Below are 14,808 nucleotides of genomic sequence, written 5' to 3' on the forward strand. Positions count from 1 at the left end.
AAATAGTTATACAGCTAAAAATTCTTGTTTTTGTTTTGTTTTCCATTAGTCATTGTATTAATCTGCTTAGGCTGCCATAACAAAATACCATAAACTGGATGGTTTCAACAGAAATTTATTTTCTCATAATTCTGGAGGCTCAAGAGTCCAAGATCAAGTTGCTTTCAGTGTTGGTTTCTAGTGAAACCTTTCTCCTCAGCTTACAGACAATGTTTTCTTGCTATGTCTTCACATAGCCTTTTCTCTGTGTGTGCATGGAGAGAGACAATTCTGATGTCTTTTCTTATATAAGGACAACCATCCTATTGGATTAGGGACCCATCCTTAGGACCCCACTTAACCTAATTACCTCTTCAAAGTCCCTGTTTTCAAATACAGTTATACTGGGGATTAAGTCTTCAACATGTGAATTTTAGGTGCACACAATTGAGCCTATAACATTCTGCCCTCTGTCTCTCCAAAACCTGTCCTATATTTACCCCATCCCCACACCTCAAAAGTCTTAACCCATTCCAGCATCAGTTTCAAAGTCTCATTTAAATATCATCTAAATCATGTATGGGTGAAACTAAAGGTATGAGTCATCTTGAGGCAAAATTCTCTCTAGCTGTGAACTGTGAAACCAGACAAGTTATGTGATGCCAAAATATGATGGTGGGACAGGCATAGGATAAACATTTCCATTCCAAAAAAGAGGAATCAGAAAGAAGAAAAGGATGATGGGTTCCAAGGAAATATGAGTCAGGCAAATGCCATTAGATCTTAAAGCTTGAGAATAATCTTAATTGACTCCATGCTGTAGTCACTAGGCTCATTGAAGTGGTAGCTCCCACCCCAAGACTCTAGAAGGCAGCCCTGCCCTCTTGCTCTGGGCAAAGCTCTCTCACCACTAGTTTTTTTGTAGTGTACCCCCTGTCCCTGCTCCCAAGGCACTGGGCAGAGGAAGTCTGGCCCACTGAAGCGAAGCAGGTAGTCCTAATCCTCTGAAACCAAAGAGGAAAAGCCTTGTTTTTTCAGGCAGTAGGCTCTGGGTCTGTGGTGGGAGTGGCAGCCCTAAGGATCTGAATCACCTTCAGGGTCATTCTTCCCTTTTCTTGAAAGGAAATGCATGCCAACAGCTAGATAGCTCTATTGTTCTATTCTGTAGAATCTCAGCAGATCCTGAAAGCCTTCCTTTATGTAATACCTTCTCTATTCCCTCTGGTCTAAACTGGCAGTATCTCTGCTGGTATAATCCCATTTCTGTTCCTGGCTTCTGTTGAGATGGCTAATTAACATCATGTATAATCTTTTTATGGAGTGATTGTGCAACCACATGCTTTATCTTTTTTTTTTTTTTTTTTGCGATATGGATAGGATGAGAATTCTCCAAATCTTGCAGTTTGGGTTCCTTTTGGATAGAAATCTTTTCAACTAAATATCTAAGTTCATTACATTCTACTTTCCCCAAAACACTAGAACAAAATTCAGTCAAATTACTTGCCATTTTATAACAAGGATCGCCTTTCCTCCAGTTTCCAACACCATATTCTTCATTTTGAGATCTTACCAGAACGTCTAATGTTCATATTTTTACCAACATTCTGTTCTTGATGGAATATATAATCTCTAAAATGATAGAAGCTTTCTCCACAGCTCCCCTTTTTTCTTCCTGAGACTTCACCAGAGAATTGCTTTTAATATTTATTTAACATATATTTAACAAAATACCACAGGCTGGGTGGCTTAAACACCAGAAATTTATTATTTCACAGTTCTGGAGACTAGAAGTTCAAGATCAAGGTGCCATTAGAGTTCATTTCTGGTGAGATCTCTCTCCTCAGCTTGCAGACAGTATGTTTTCTTTCTCCTGTACTCATGTAGCCTTTTTTGCAAATTCTGGTGTCTCCTTTTCTTTTTATAAACTACCATTCTGATGGAATGAGGGCCCCACCCTCACGGCCTCATTTAATTCTAATTACTTCCTTAGAGACTCTGTCTTTATTTACTTATTTTTTAAAGACTTTATTTGAGAGAGAGAGAGAGAGCACGAGCAGGGGGGAGAGCGGGAAAGGGAGAAGCAGACTCCTCACAGGGCAGGAAGCCCCACACGGGGCTCCATCCTAAGATCCTGGGATCATGACCTGAGCTAAAGGCAGACACTTAATGTACTAGGCCACTCAGGTGCCTCAAGAGGCTCTGTCTTTACATACAATCACATGGGGAGTTAGAACTTCAACATAAGAATTTTGGTAGGGACGCAATTCATTCCAAAATAGTTATGCTTAAAAATTCGTGACTTGAAGATCAGAAATACATTTATTCATAATTTTTCATGATTTCCCATGATTTTAATTATTAATTTCATTTTGTAGTAATCAGTTTGGTCATGGCTATATTGTGATATCAAAGAATTTTTGAAATATCATTGATTTAATAAATAAAGTTTACATCTCATTTTCTGTAAATTTTGCTTTGGGTTCTAAAGCTTTGCCAAGTCTGTCTCATTCATGCACAAAGAGCTGGAAGAGTATGCACTAGCTTTGAGATGCTTCAGCCTGGAAGATTGTACCACCTATAAAAGGAGTTGAAAATATACGTGATGAGTAGTAAGTGACTTCGCCACATATATTTTTTTCTGATTATAAAAGAATAATATATCATAATATTTATAAATCACAAAAGGTAAAATTGAAAAAAAGTTTAAATACTATTTTAATACCAAGAGCTTTCTTTTACCAGTTCATAACATATGACAAGGTTTAAGTCAATTGTCTCCAAATATTGCTGATTTGGACTAACACCAACAACATTTTCTTGGTTTACACTTACAATAGATATATATTTATATTGTATTATATGTTTTACATAATATTAGACCTAAGATATTATGTTAACTATAAAACGTAGACAAAAGTTAAAATTTAGAAAGGTTAAGATATAATTGAACAGTTCTAGTAGGTCTGTCTTAGTCCCATCAAACCATATCCAAGATTAAGACGGCTGCTCTACATGACATTATTGTTTTTTTTTTTTTAAGATTTCATTTATTTATCTGTCGGGGGGGAGAACAAGCAGGAGGGGATCAGCAGGCAGAGGGAGAAGCAGGCTTCCCGCCAAGCAAGGAGCCCAATGTGGGGCTTCATCCCAGGACCCCAGGACCATGACCCAAGCCGAAGGCAGACGCCCAACCAACTGAGCCACCCAGGCACCCCTACACAACATTATTTTTATGAAAATCAAATGTGAGAAGACAAAAAAATTACTGATAATCAGCCCTCTCCCATTTCTGGCTGAGTTGTCTGGGGATTCTCTGTCTCACAATGTTTGCAAGAATAGAATTACTACTGATAAGACAGGGCAATGACTCTGGCTGCCTCACAAGCCAAATTAAGGAAATGATAGATTCCCTTCTGGTGTTTGTAACTCCACACCCTAGAAATGGAAGCAGTCAATAGGGGTGAGTCATGTTGTCATTATACCTTTTTTTGGTGTGTTTGTACAATTCTCGTTCAGAGAGACCTGCACGTGATATGTAAGCCAAGAATTTCCTGGTAAATCTGTAGGGGTTCTTGAGATTAGTGCTAAACCTATTTTATTCCTGCAAATGAAAACAATGGTGGCAGCTTCTCCACCTTTTTCTTCCTTATTCATTTCCATTGTTGAAATGAAGGCATTGGTTCCAAAAGACTTACCTCGAAGCGCTAGCAAACTGCACATTTGTTCACAGATAAGCTTACAGCTGTTCCCATGGAATAATCACTTGTCATTTCTTTTTCACCTTCCAAATGTCTTGAGAGCACTCTCATTATCAGATTTTAACCAGAACCATATGGCCAAGAAAATTCTGGCAAAAGCAGAAGATTGCTTAAAATAGTAAGTGATGCTTAGTTAAAACAGACAATATAACTTAATACAATATGTCAGAGACAATGGGCAAATCGCACTGTTACATAGTTTGTTTACCAACATGCTTAACAGAGTGTTTTCTGACTCTCCTCATGTGGTTGTCTCTGTGGATAGTAGTTGAACAGGAAAAGTGTGTGACCCAAGGAAGTGCATCAAGCAAGCTGATCATATTTACAAACAATTTCCGCTTCTGTATGTCTGTGTGATTTATTCCACTTAGCTGTCTATATTGCTTTGCTTTGATTTGTAGTGAAGGCAAGAGTCAACATCTGTAAGAATGATTTTAAAAACGTGAATTTATTCTTTGAAAAATATGAAAATAGTTATTTCATTGCTAAATTAGGACAAATAGGTAAATTGTTTACATTTTTCAGTATAAAATTTTATGATTCAATTATTAAGAAAAGAATGATTTTAGGGTAGACTGCATGATTACATTTTGAAATACAAAAGCTAAGTTTAATACTCATCTCCATAGGAGGGCTACTGACTTTCTCAGTTCTAATTCATGGCTGCCTATAATTTCAACTTGATTTTCATTATCCAAAAAATACTGCTGTGAATCCTTATTACCAAAAGCAATTGAACACCACAAAATGGCCAAAATGTAAATAGGTAAAGAGAAGAAAATAAACCACTTGAATATTTCAGTACATATACATGCTATAAGAGAAATATTCAAATTAAACTTCTCCCCAGGAACCGAATAAATATACTATTTAAAACATAAAGTAATTGGGAAAAGAATATACCCCGCATTCATGGTCAGCACTGTCATTATGTAAAATGTAAGGAGCCTTCAAGAATATATTAAAGGGAATGTAAATGCAACATGCTCTTTCCAGTGTGACATAATTAATCTGTGCAACAGGTAGGATATACATAAACTTCATGGCTTTCCTTTTAAAGAACTCATTTGTATGCACTCCCTATTAAGTTTTTCAGAGGAAAAAGAAATTGTAGTAAAACATTCTCAAATTATCTATAAAGTTTATGCAGACATTCTAGAAAGCATTGTTTATAAACCAGCCCTACTATATAAGTAAATTCTACTGAATTTTCTGGATTGGCTCCATGCAGATATAACTATAAAAATCGAATGAGATCTTACTTTATTCTAATAAAGTATCTAGAACCCAGATCAGTGACTTAGAATTCAATTCAGACAAGCTCCCTTTCTTAAAATTAAACATACTGCATTAATGAAAACATCTTAAAATGCACTTTACAAAAAATAAAATTTTTTTTTTCTTTTGCCACTGACGGTAATTCACTTGTGAAAAACTAACAGAATATATGCCCCTACAAATATCATCAAAACCTTTTAAAAGGTCACATAAAGTAATTAAATTAAGTGGTAACCACAAAAGCTAATGCTGCCTGGCAATCATACTGTATTTCCCTAGTCCTTCATTCTCTAACTCTTCTAAAGCACGACTTCAAGTGCCTTCTCTTTCTCCTCAGAGTCTTGATATTTCAATTCCAATATTCAGTCCAAGTGCAATCTTACTATCCCCTGAGGCACTGAAACAACCAGGAGAGAGCTTCCAGAAATTACCACCACCATATCTGATACCCACCAGCCTCTCTGGTCATAGTTTTGCCTTCTTTCTCGTTTATTTCTTTAACTAAACTACACTAAATCTCGTCCTTGTTAATCCTCTAAAAGGCTATCACTCCAGTAATTTTACCATCTCCTACTCACATTATCAAATTTTCCTTCTTTTCTAGATCATTCTTATGAACATATAAAAATGTTGTCTTATTCTCATCTTATTACACTCATTGATCCTAATCTTCCTTTTGTAACTGGTCCATTTCTCTTCTCCTCAGCTTCCAGTAACACTTCTCAGTTGGTTGGGTAGAATATACTTTTGTCTCCTATTAATCAATGTAAAATTCTCTCTTCAGTGCACTGCAGTTAGGCTTTTGCCACCGCAGGTCTATAGAGGGTTACAGAGATATGGCCTCCAAAGTCCAATGGTCAAATCCAAAGTGTTTATGTTACTTTGTCTTTCTTGACTGATTAACTTTACCCAGAAAAAGCATTTTTTTTTGTGCCTGAAAACACTTCATTCACTTAGGTTCCAGGATACCATATTCTCCTAGTTCTCCTCTTGCTTTACTTCCTACTCCTAAATCAATCAACATATCTTTTTTAGCAAGTCCTCTTAATAACAGTAATTTAATTATTTGCTTGGTAAAACACTGCTGATGCCATAATTGCTAACATAGCCATTGTGCAAATAATGACTAACTCATACTTGATTAACAAATTTTATAAAAGATATGACAAATCCCTGAATCAGTTTTTGCATTATAGTCTAAAACAACAGTTCTTATTCCCAGCCATTTAGATCAGATAAATAAAACAGGTCATTTTCCCCCCATATCTGAAAATATCCAGTAGAAATATCCTGATACATATAAACTAGTTTGCTTCTACATATAATATAATCAATAATTTATAATGTCAAAATGGAGAATCTTTAAAAATTGTTTATAGTATAAGATTTTATCTATTAGTAACTTTCCGAACTCTATTAGGTTATTTCCTAAAAATGTGTGCACAATATGCATTCTAAACTCTGTTATTAACATCTTGGGAGAGAAATGAAATTGTGTGGGGAAGAAAATAAGGAATTGGAATTCCTATTATGAATTGGCATGATGCAAGCTTCTATTCATACTCACTTTTTATTTCATTTTTTAAAGATTCATTTATTTATTTTAGAGAGAGAGAGAGAGTGTGAGAGCATGAGAGGGAGGGGCAGAGGGAGAGGGAGAGAGAATCTGAAGCCGACTCTGCACTGAGCATAGAGCCAGACATGGGGCTCGATCTCATGACCATGAGATCATGACCTGAGCCAAAATAAGAGTCAGGTGCTTAACTGACTGCAACATCTAGGTACTCTCTCTTTTTATATAAGTATCACAATTCCATTAGTTGGTTAATGTTGTTCTCAAGAGGCAAATGCCATCACCTTTCACATATAGAAGCATAACTTAGAGATATTTTTATTTTAGAAAAACACCCACAATCATGGAGGTGGGAAGAACAGAGAATACCTAATCATTCTGTAGCATCTGATTCTCAAATCTAGTGTGTGTGTGTGTGTGTTTTCAAGTTCATTATACTTTACATCTAATATGTTAATATCCAGAACATTTGTTACATATTGGCATTTTCCTATTTCTGTATATTTAATGATATTGATATTTCAATATACATTGTCCAATCTACTCAGTTTTTTAAATCAAGAAATATATGACATGCGGGGCGCCTGGGTGGCTCAGTCATTAAGCATCTGCCTTCGGCTCAGGTCATGATCCTGGGGTCCTGGGATCGAGCCCCATGTCGGGCTCCCTGCTCCTTGGGAAGCCTGCTTCTTCCTCTCCCACTCCCCCTGCTTGTGTTCCCTCTCTCGCTGTATCTCTCACTGTCAAAAAAAAAAAAAAAAAAAGAAATATATGACATGCTCACCTTCAGAATGGATTTAGTCTTAAAAATCAATATTATTGATTTTTTATTAAATGACTTATTTTACTATAGTTTCTCATATGAAGTAGTTCAATGAACTTCAAATACTTAGTGTGTGCCATAAATTAAGGGAGTGTTTAAGAATTTGAGAGGAAGGTAAATTTTTCATATTTTCATAAATATGAATTATTAGGAAGAGATATAATAAGAGCGAAATTTTTTCTTCAGAATAGATAGGGTTATATAAGACCCTAAATGGAAAACTAGATTGCATTCCAATTTTTTTAGTTACATTTGAAAGCATTTCTCCAATATGATATTCCCATCTGAATATAAGTACAAAAGGAGGATGTTTCTGTTTATGATGGATAGTACTATCTTAGTAAACTTAGGGCTATAAGTAATGACTAAATTACCATCTTGCTTCTAAGCATCAAAACTGCCTATGAGCAGTAGGTTAAATTTTTTCAGGCCATTAGTATGAGATTGAGATGAGTTCCAACCTACAACCACAAATATAATAAAAATCCCATTAAAAAGAAGATAGCCTGAAAATTTGCTTTGTTCTCAAAATTCAATATAAACATTAGTTCCAAATCAACTTAATGACAGAACTAAGAAATGCCACTTTGGTATTAACATTTTCTTTTTAAATATGGTGAAGTGTTGAAAAAAATAAAATAACATTATTTCCTCTATTTCTGTATTTATAGCTTTTCTGTAATAAAACAGGAAAAATTTAACTCACCACATTCTAATAAGGCTTAACTATGTTCTATAAATAATCCATTAATATAATGAGGCATAATTTTGGTTGAATTGAGTAGGCTTTTATGTTATTCCTAGCATCATTCTTGATTTTTACACAAATAATTTCAGGGGTAAGGTCAACAAAAATATTATTTAAATATACCTTTTGATTTTAGAGTAGTTTAGAATTAGAGAAAAATTGTGAAGATAGTACAGAGTTCCCATATATTCCAAACACAGTTTCCCCTGTTATTAACAGTCTCATTTTTTTTTAATATATTTATTTGATAGGGAGCGGGAAGGGCAGAGGAGAGAGAATCTCAAGCAGACTCTATGCTGAGCACAGAGCTGGACATGGGACTCGATCTCATGACTTTGAGATCATGACCTGAGCCAAAACCAAGAGTCAGACGCTTAACCAACTATGCTACCCAGGCGCCCCCAACATTCTCATATTTTAACCACAATTTGTTACAATAAATGAACCAACATTGATAAGTCATTGTCAGTTAAATTGCATAATTTATTAGGATTTCCTTGGGTTTTACCTCATGTTATTTTTGTCCCAGGATCCCATTTAAGATTGCACATTACGTTTAATTGTTATGTCTCCTAGGCTCCTCTTGGCTGAGACAGATTCTGAGACTTTCTTTGTTTTTGATGAACTTGACAGTTTTGAGTAGTATTGGTCAGGTCTTTGGTAGAATGTTTCTTAACTGGTTTTGTCTGTTTGATCAAACTAGGGTCATGTTTTTGGTAGGAAGCCCACAGAAGTAAAACACCATTCTCATCACATCATCACAGTGGTACATACTATCAACATGATTTATCACCATGAATGTTAAACTTTATCACCTGGCTGAGATAGTTTTTGTAAGGTTGGTCTACTGAATAGTTATCCTTGATTTCTTCCTATTTCCATATTGTATTCTTTGGAAAGAAAAGAAATCAGTAGGCTCAGACCACACGTCCTTGAGGGAGTAATATCTGCATAATTTATTGGCATTATTTTGCATGGGAGATTGACTTTTTTCCTTATTTATTATTTTATTTATATCAGTTTGGACTCATAAATACTTATTTTATTTGGGGGGTTATAATCCAATTCTACTCTATTTTATTGTTTAGATTATTCCACTTTGGGTCATTTCAGTCAGTTTCTATATCTCTTTGGCATATTCCAATTATTCTGCGTGTGTTTCTTTTGAGCATTTTGTTGTTTCCTGGCCCTAAAAAAAAAATGCTTCAGGCTTATCTCATTTATTCTCTGCCTGAGTACAGGAATCAATCATTTCTCCAAGGCAGTATTGGTTCCTTCTTCTTCTTCTTCTTTTTTAAGGTTTTATTTATTTATTTGTCACCAACTAAGCCATCCAAGCGTCCCTGTATTGTTCCTTCTTATTGAGGAATGGCTTTAGAAACCAAAATCTGAGTGCCAGCTGTGCTTGTTCCTGCTTGGGATGTTGCTGGGGTGTTGTGGCTTCTAGGCCCTTTCAGCTGACAGAGCAATAAAATAAATATGTGTATACTAACTCATGCATATACATATATCTATATACAAATTTCTATGTGTAGCCATCTCTGTCTATTTTATGCTAAGCACATAATTGGATTGATGTCTCCAATTCTAATCCATTTTGGAATGGGTATTCTAGAATTCTAGCCCCCACCCTGCTTATGAATAACCTCTTATTCCAACGTTGAGAAACCTGACATCTACATATGCCACCCATTTACTCAATTGTTCAATTTCTAATATATAAATATAGAAGTAACAGCATTGTTACTGGCAAACAACTTTATCAACAAGTTTGTGTACAATTTCTTTAACCTTTAGTCTTACATAATCTACTGATTGCCGATGTTACCTACATTGGCACCTTTCCTCTTACCCTGTTCAATGAGTTTGTTTTACACATTTGTAATACAGTCGGATGTTTTTGTTACATGTCTTATTCTGTCTAGGGATCCCCTGACCTCCTAAATGATTTTTTAAACATTTTCATACATCTAGGTTCAATCTTTGTGCTGTAAAATTCTATGGATTTTGACAATTGCAGAGCACTATGTGTCTATCCACCAATACAATATAGTACAGAATAGCTTTACTGCCCATCCAAGTCTCCTGGGCTTCACTATATAAACCTTCAACCTTTACACATAAACACCTGAAAACCACTTACCTTTTTCTGTCGACATGGTTTTGCCTTTCTAGAATGTCATATAATTTGAATCATACAAGTAGTATTTTCTGACGAGTTTATTTCATTTAGCAATATGCATTTAAAATTCATCAATGTAAGTGTGTCTGGATAACTTACTTCATTCTGTCATGAAATAGTTCATTGTATATACGTACAACAGTTTGTTTATTGATTCACTTATTGAAGTACACTTGATTATTTCCAGGTTTTGGTGATTATGAAAAAAATGCTATAAACATTCACAATTCATTTGTGAAAATACCTAGGAACATGATCACTGGATCATATTTTAAGACATTTTTACCTTTTTTTTTAAGATTTTATTTATTTATTTGACAGAGACATAGCAAGAGAGGGAACACAAGCAGGGGGAGTGGGTGAGGAGAAGCAGGCTACCTGCCGAGCAGGGAGCCCAATGTGGGGCTCGATCCTAGGACCCCGGGACCATGACCTGAGCTGTACCATTTGACATTCCCACCAGCAATGAATGAGAGTTCCTGTAGCTTTATATCCTCACCAGCATTTGGTATTGTCAGTTTTTTGCATTTTAACCATTCTAACAGGTGTATGCCAGTATCTCATTTTAATTGGCAATTCACACATAACGTATGATGATATAATTCTTTTCTGATGCTCATTTGCCACCTGTGCATCTTCTTTAGTGAAATGTCTGTTAGATCTTATGAACATTTTTTTTTTAATTTGGGTTTGCTTTCTTATTGTTGAGTTTTAAACATTTTTGGTATGTTTTGCGTTATAAGACCTTTATCACATATATGTTTTCCAAACAGTTTCTCCAGAATTATGGCTTGTCTTTTGATTCTCTTAGCAGTGTCTTCCACACAGCAGAAGTTAGAAATTTTAATAAATTCCAAGTTATCAATTTTTTTTCTTTTATGGACCATGCTTTTGGTGTTGAATCTAAAGGCTTATCACAGAACTTATTGTCATACAGATTTCTCTCACAGTTTCTTGTACATGTTTTATAGTTTCATATTTTACATTTAATTCTATAAACCATTTTGAGTTACTATTTATGGAAGGTGTAAGGTCTTTGTCTACTTTCATTTTCTTGTGTATAGACGTCGAAGTCTTATACCATTTGTTGAAAGACTACCCTTCGTGTATTGAGTTGCCTTTGTGCCTTTTTTGAGGATTAGTTAATGATATTTGTGTGGGTTTATTTCTGGGCTCTGCATTTTGTTCTTTTGATCTGTGTCTCCTCTGTACTTTCATCATTATAATACTGTATTATTATAGTTTTATTATAAGTCTTAATATTGGATGGCATTATCCCCCATTTTTTTTTCTCCAGCATCATATTGAATGTTTTAGATCTTTTGCCTTTCCTGTATGCTTTAAAATCAATTTGTCTTTATCTATCAGATAACTTGCTGGAATTTTTTAATTGGAATTGTATGGAATACATAGATCAAACCGGGAAGAATTGCATTTTAAGAATATTATGTATTTCAACTTATGAACACAGAATATCTTTTCAATTTTTGTATCATTTTTTATTTCATTTCATCAGAGTTTTGTAGTTTCTGTATATAAATATACCATATATTTTATTAGATTTATATTTAAATATTTAATCTTCGGTGTTATTATAAATGGTATTGTTATTTTTTATTTCAAATCCCCAATATTCATTGTAATATATATAAGGTGTTTGACTTTTGTATATCGAATTTTATCCTTTGACCTTGCTATTATCTTTGCTTGTTAGTTCCTGGAAATTTGTTTTGTTTTGTTTTGTTGCTGTTGTTGCTGATTTTTAAAAATATATTCTACATAGCAACTATATCACCTATGAAAAAGACAATTTCATTCCTTCTTTTCCAGTCTGTGTACTATTTATTTCATTTTTTTCTATTATAGTAGTTAGAATTTTCAGTGTGGTATTGAATAGAGTGATGAGAGAAAATATGCTTGCCTTGTTCCTAATCTTAGAAAGGATCATCCAGATACCTTTCATTAAATATCACTGTAGTTTTGTTTTGTTTTTTTTTAAATAGATGTCCTTTATTAAATTGAAGAAGTTCTTGTCTATTCCTTTGTTGAGGCTTTTAGTCATGAATGGTGTTGGATTATTTAAAATATATATATTTTTTTTTTTCTGAAGAGAGAGAACAGCAAGAATACCTCTGGTTTTACAATAATAGGAGCAGGCATGAAGCACCCCAGTTTGGCCTCCTCTCCTTCTGGGTCCTACTCCCTTATTGTCTTGTGATTTGCTCCTGGGAACAATTTTTAAAAACTGGCTTTCAGGAGGTAGAGTTAAGATGGCAGAGAAGTAGGGGGACCTAGCGCTTTCCTTGTCCCTTGAACATGGCTGTATTGAGGTCAGATCACTTGGAACACCTAGGAAATTGATCTGAGGTTTGGAATAAGGATTTCCACAGTTGGAAGGAGACAGCATGGCAGGTGAGAGGTGTGTGGAAGTGAATTGGGGGAGAGAAAAGCTGCCATGCTGTGGAGGAGAGGGAATCCTTTCTGCGGGGAGATAAATGGGAGAGAGAGAGGTTGAGAGAGTGCAGCTTCCGTTCGCACAAGAAAACCTCTCAGACAACAGACTGGGGAGCTGGGGGAACTGAGTGGCACAGGTGTTTTGCAAACAGTGAGTGTCACTGAGACTCTGAGCTTTTGGAAGGGCATGACTTTCACCAGAGCAGAGCTATAGCATCTGCTCCTGGTGAGAAGGATGGCTCTGGCCTGGGGGCACCCACAAGTTGGTGAGGGATCTCCTGGGTCACTCTGGGAGAGATCATTCCCTTTCCTGGAGTACCTATGGAAGAGGGTATCCTTCCTCTCCAAGGACAAAAGGCCCTGCAGGCGCCAGCAAATGGCCATTCATTGGCAGGGCAAAGAAGTGCTAGCAGAGGGTGCATAATCTGGTCATTGCTTTTTGCTGTTTACACCATAGATTTTGCCCACTGTGCAGGCATGGGGCTGTTTTTGTGGGACAGAGGGCACTAGTCAGAGCACAGATAGGCTCTAATCTAGAGGAGGGAGCAGATTCAAGGGGTGCTGGCTACTTTAAGATTTGGAGTTTTGAATCCCAGCTGTGCCAAAAAATAAAAGGCAGGAGAGCTGTCACATGGGGCATGCTGACTGCCCTTCACCTTTCTCTGAGGGCTTCCTGAACAGCGGGGGCTGTGAGATTCCCCGTCTGTGGAGAGAAAGTGGGTTAGCACCATTTTACCCTTGCTACCAACACGGTTGGACTTCAGAGAGCAACACAGTGGCTCCTACCTCCACTTACATCAAACCTAGCCCCCCTGTGCTTGGCAAGTGTTTTTGTTACTGGGGAGGATTGACTCTGAGCCAGCACAGCATATCTCTCCCCCAGGCAGCATGTCACATGCACATGAGTTGAGTCTACTGATCCTATAGTGCCTCACGGCGTCCCCTTCAGTTCTAGTGGAAATAGGACCAGGCTGTATTTTTTTTTTCACTTTCTTTATCTTCTTTGGAATCAGGCTTATATTTTTTTATTTGTTCGTTTGTTTTTTCATTTTCTTTTCTCTCTTTCTTTCTCTCTCTCTTTTTTTTTTAGACCCAAAGACACCTCCAAATTGAAAGTGAGGGGGTGGAAAACTATTTATCATGCTAATAGACATCAAAAGAAAGCTGAAGTAGCCATACTTATATCAGACAAACTAGATGGCACCCAGCAAAATGCACATTCTTTTCGAGTGCACATGAAACACTCTCCAAAATAGATGACATATTGGGTCACAAATCAGCCCTTAACTGGTACAAATGATTGAGATCATGTCATGCATATTTTCAGACCACAATGCTATGAAACTTGAAGTCAACTGCAAGAAGAAATTTGGAAGGACCACAAATACATGGAGGTTAAAGAACATACTACTAAAGAATGAATGTGTTAACCAGGAAATTAAGGAAGAATAAAAAAAAAATACGTGGAAGCAAATGAAAATGAAAACATGACAGTTCAAAACCTTTGGGATGCAGCAAAGGCAGTCTGTGAGGGAAGTACATAGTAATACAGGCCTTCCTCAAGAAGCAAAAGAAAAAGTGTCAAATACACAACCTAGCCTCACACCTAAAGGAGCTGGAAAAAGGACAGCAAATAAAGCTTAAATCCAGCAGGAGGAGGGAAATAATAAAGATTAGAGCAGAAATCAATTGTATAGAAACAAACAAACAAAAACCCAGTAAAACAGTTAAGTGAAACTACAAGCTGGTTCCTTGAAAGAATTAACAAAATAGATAAACTCCTAGCCAGACTTATCAAAAAGAAAAGAGAAAGGACCAAATAAATAAAATCACAAATGAAAGAGGAATGATCACAACCAACACTGCCAAAATACAAACAATTATAAGAGAATATTATAAGCAATTATATGCCAACAAATTAGGCAATCTGGAAGAAATGGATAAATTCCTAGAAACATGCAAACTACCAAACTGAAAGAGGAAGAAATAGAAAATCTGAACAGACCCATAACC

The sequence above is a fragment of the Mirounga leonina genome, unplaced genomic scaffold (assembly GCF_011800145.1).
Source record: "Mirounga leonina isolate KUSES-001 unplaced genomic scaffold, KU_Mleo_1.0 Mir_53, whole genome shotgun sequence".
In the NCBI taxonomy this organism is placed as follows: Eukaryota; Metazoa; Chordata; class Mammalia; order Carnivora; family Phocidae; genus Mirounga; species Mirounga leonina.